This window comes from Tupaia chinensis, unplaced genomic scaffold, assembly GCF_000334495.1.
Source record: "Tupaia chinensis unplaced genomic scaffold, TupChi_1.0 Scaffold000078_1, whole genome shotgun sequence".
NCBI classification, from domain to species: domain Eukaryota; kingdom Metazoa; phylum Chordata; class Mammalia; order Scandentia; family Tupaiidae; genus Tupaia; species Tupaia belangeri.
In genome coordinates, this window is record NW_006159539.1 from 308,423 (window position 1) to 311,670 (window position 3,248).

The window sequence follows — 3,248 nt, forward strand, 5'->3', positions numbered from 1 at the left end:
ACAGCCTGGTGTGCTAACCTGAGTTCAAATCCTACCGTGCCTACATGAGCGTCCAACTTGAACAAGTACCTTTACTTCTCTGTGGCCGTTTCCTCCTCCGTAAAACTGGATTATGGGCCAGCCAGGTGGCATGGTGCTTAAGGGAGCCAGATCCCACATGGCCACCTGCTCAGTTCAAGTCCCAGGTCTGGTGGCTTAGAAAATACATTGGGCATGTGTGTGTGCATGCCCCAAATCCAAGAGGAGACTGGAGAAGGGATTGCTTTGTGGCCATCCTCCTGGGGGAGGGCAGATGCTTTTTCTCACTTTCTCTCCATCTCTGTCTCTCTCCAGTGAGTGCATGCACCGTATAGCAAAAACTAAAAGACAAAAACCTGGGCTTGTGGAGAGTAAATGCTTCCCCTTACCTCAAGTATCTAGCCCAGGGCCTGGCACACAGTAGGCACTCAACAAATGTGTGTCCTTCCCCCAGCTGTCCTCCTGCACATCCTGGGCATTGCAGTTTGCTCACAACTTTCCGCAGCTCACCCTCATCCACGGACCGTCAGCTGTGAAACCCCAACTTTCCCCTCCAGAGACAGCTGCACACAGTAGGTGGGCAGTAGTCGCTGGAGTCAACTCAGGAGCCACTTGCCGCTGTTTGGGGGCGATCATGACAAACTATGGACTTTTCCTGGGGCACCCTCAGGGGCTGGGGCAGGGGCTGTGGCCAGCTGGCCTCGGAGGCAGTAAAGCCGTGGATGCTACAGTGTGTCTCTTGTTTTTTCTTATCCAGAGTCAACAGGCACCGGGTCCCAGTTAGGGGCGAATCTCCAGCCAAGTGTGGGTCTAGGGCTGGGGTGCAGCTTGGAAGATAGTGTTGGGAGAAAAAGATCTTTTTTTTTTGTTGAATGACAAAAGGAGGGCGGGGCCAGCAGGTGACATGGTAGATGTGCTGGACTCTCACATAGTGGCTGTGGTTCGAGTTCTGGACCTGACGGCTTGCTTTCTCACTTTCCCTCTCTCTCTCTCTGTCTCTCTCTAGTGACTGCATGTGTCTTGTGGCAAATTAAAAATAATAATAACGATGAAATGAATTAATTCTAGAAAAAAAGAAAAGAAAAAAGAAAGGTGAAGGTTTTGGCTCCTACCCTGGCGATGAGCCCCCTGCCACGGACTCACCACTACTGGGGCCTGTGTCCACCCAGCTGGGAGCTCCGCCCACGCGGAGTGAGCGGGTTTAGCTTGGAGCCTCCCCCTGGCTTGTTGCTACCCGGGCAGAGAAACAGGTCTGGAAAAATAGTGGCAACCGCTAGGCAATAACCGGCCGGCGCTCTCTGCTGGAGCTTTCCAGTTTGCAAAACAGACCAGGTCTCTTGACAACCCTGGGAAGTGTGTTTGTTGGGGACAGCGTCCCTGTTAACAGATGAGGAAACCAAGGCTCTCAGTGGGAAAGGGAAGCTGGGGCTCCAGGGGGCCCGGGCCTGGCCTTTGTTCAGCCTGAAGTCCAAGACTGAACCGAGGACGGCATGCCAGGCAGGCTGGCGGGGAGCTGAGGCCCCTGCGTTGCTTTGGCATGGACACCTGACTGCCCCCTCGTCTTAGAGCGGAGGTTCTTGGGCGAGACAGCACCTCTCCTCAGCCCTCCCCTGCCCAGGGTCCTCAGCAAGCTCCCTGAGGCCTTGAAGTCCTGTTCTGAGCACAACTGACTCAGGCTTCCCTGGCATCCTCAGGCCAGGCTCAGGTCTTCCCCCTCTGCTTGCAAAGTTTGCTGCATCTTCCCTTCACCAAACATCCTAGGTGACCATCCCTGACTGCCCCTACCTCCCTGGCTAGGTCTGACCTTCTTCCAGGCAGTCCTCCTAGCTTCCCTTCTTGCACCCTGACCTCTCTTTCCAAAAAGAGTCCTTGGAGTACTCCTATTACTGCAGTTCTCCATGTCCCTTGGGGGCCCGCTTAGCTGGTCAGAAGGTGTGAGTCAATGCCTCCCCTGCCCCCAGACTGACCTCGCACCAGCAAAGTCCAATACATGACATGTGGTGGGGGGAGAGAAGAAGGAGACTTGAACACACTTGAAAGAGGGAAGAAGGATGCCCAAAATCAGGGGTGAAAGAGGACATTCTCAGAAGCCACAGTGACCTGTAGCGTGTGCTGCCTCAGTTTCTCCAATGTTCCGAGAACCGAAGTCCAGAGAGTGCACAATGACACCCACCTCCCTGCTGGCCTGCTCGCCAGGCACTCTGGCCACTCCCACCCCAGTGCTTCTTAGACGGAGTACCCGTCCTGGCAGTGGCGGTGGCCCAGTCCTGCCCTTGATGAGGGTGTTTTGCACCCTGACTGCATGAGCCACACCCAGAGTCTGTGGCCAAGCCAGCTCGCTTGTGCCCTAGATGGGGGGGATGCCCGAGCAGGGGTGTGCTCCTGCTGCCCAGGCCTTGCCCTCTGGGGACTGGCCTTCCGCCATGGGAGGGGACATAGACTTTCAGCCCTGGCTCTATGGCCCTGCAGTCTCATGGCCAGGGCTCCAGGGCAGCAGGCCTTGGGACTGGCCTCGAACCTCTGCTGGGAGTGGTCTTGCTCCTGCTCTGGCTGAGGCTGCTCCTTGCTCCTCAAAGCAGGCAGCCAGGCTGGGGGGGGGGGGGGGGGCGGGGCGGAGCTGCGAGCCCCAACAATTACACAATTCAGGAGCCGGGAGGCGTGTTTGCCACCCTCACACACTGGCTGGGATGGGTGGCCAGTGGAGGACTGTGCCTTTGCCGCCGCCAGCGGGCTCTGAACCACACCCAAACCAGACCCAGAGGCTGCGGGCCCAAGCCTGACTGGGAGGCTGGGGGCCAGGCTGATGGAGGACCCTCCTGGGTGGGGCCTCTGTTCCTGGGAGCAGGCACCGCTCTCCACACCACGTCCACAGGCTCGTGGTTTCAGTGGCTGTGACCAGCTGGCCGCAGCTGCCCGCTCTTAGGGCTGAGCTATTTCTAAATGTTAGTTCATGCCGTTAACCCTTGCTGAGCTGCCTCGTGGATGCCGGGTGCTCGCAGAGAGTATTTGGAAGGGGCTTGAACCATCCCTAGCAGGAACCTCTGTGGGTGTACTTGCTCAGAGCCTGGCATGGGGTGGGTGGCTTTGGGGGTGGCTCTGGGGCTCCCGAAATGATGAGAAATACCTGCTGAGGCCCGGGGATGAGGCTTGCAGCCACGAGGAGATGTGGGTCTGGGGCGGCGGCTGGGCAGGGCGATGGAAAGAATGCGGGGGGAGGAGCCGGAGGTCCA